Consider the following 1,235-nt stretch of genomic DNA (forward strand, 5'->3'; position numbering starts at 1 on the left):
TTTTGGGGGGGGTCGAGTGTCTCCCAGCCCTGCTGTCACTCTGCCCCTGCCCCCCTGCTCCCAGTGTTCCCAGTAAAGCTTCCCAGTTAAACCCAGCCCAGTTCCTGGGGGCACTGGGGAGGGACTTGGGGGGACCCCACGGCGGGGCCGGCACTGGGCAGGGAGGGCGGGTCCAGGTGGGGAACACTGCCTGCTGCGGGTCTGCCCGGCAACTGGTGAGTCATCAGCGCCGCTCTCGCTGATTGGCTGACTCTTCTCCACCGCGTTCTCTCATTGGCTGAGGAGAGGCCCGGCAGTGCAGAGAAGGAACGGGAGAGATCCCGCCCCGAGCACCGGCACGGGGACAACAGACCCGGCCTGGGCACAGGGAGGGAATTTATTACCAACCAAACCACGGCAGCACCAGGAGAAGGGAAAGAAATCCCTCCAGCACCTTCCCCCACCCAACGGGGATCACCCACAACAGGGTTACCCACCATGGAGAGACGGGGACATCCCAGTTTAGAGCACAGCCAATTTTATTGAGTGTACCAGGTGTTTATACAGGGATTTACTTGTATGGTGCTTATAGAGGGCTCTGTTTTTGGTAGCAATTTCCCATTGGTTACATATTCTTCGTGACATCCAGTAACGTGGGAACATTTATCTTATCACAAAGACTCACACCATTTTTTCTGGTCACTTCTTGCCCTGGGAGATTTAAACTGTGTCTGTGTCTCCCACAGTTTCTGCTCAGTCAGGCCTCAGATATCGGGCCCCTTTATCAGCTCCATTGCTTTACTCTCTGTTTTATTCCCCATACCGGGGCACCAGGGCTCTACCCAACGCGGGTCACTGGGGATCATCCAGCCTGGATCCTCCCATGGATGGAGCTGCAGCAGTGCACCAAGCTCTTCCCTCTCTCTCTTCCCTCACTCCAAGCTCTTCCCAAACCCTCATCCCTCACTCAGGGCACTCACAGGGCTTCCCTTAGTGGTGCCTCCGTTGGTGCTGGGTCAAGGCTGAGCTCTGTGAGAAGCTCTTCCCACACTTCCCACATTCGTAGGGCCTCTCCCCGGTGTGGATGCGCCGGTGCACAGTGAGGTGGGAGTTTTGCTTGAAGCCCTTCCCACAGTCGGGGCAGCGGAAGGGCCTCTCCTCTGTGTGAATCCGCTCATGGAGGAGGAGATTGGAGCTGGTCTGAAACCTCTTCCCACACTGGGGACACTCGTAGGGCCTCTCCCCAGTGTGGATGT

Source organism: Lonchura striata, unplaced genomic scaffold, assembly GCF_046129695.1.
Source record: "Lonchura striata isolate bLonStr1 unplaced genomic scaffold, bLonStr1.mat Scaffold_127, whole genome shotgun sequence".
Classification (NCBI taxonomy): Eukaryota; Metazoa; Chordata; class Aves; order Passeriformes; family Estrildidae; genus Lonchura; species Lonchura striata.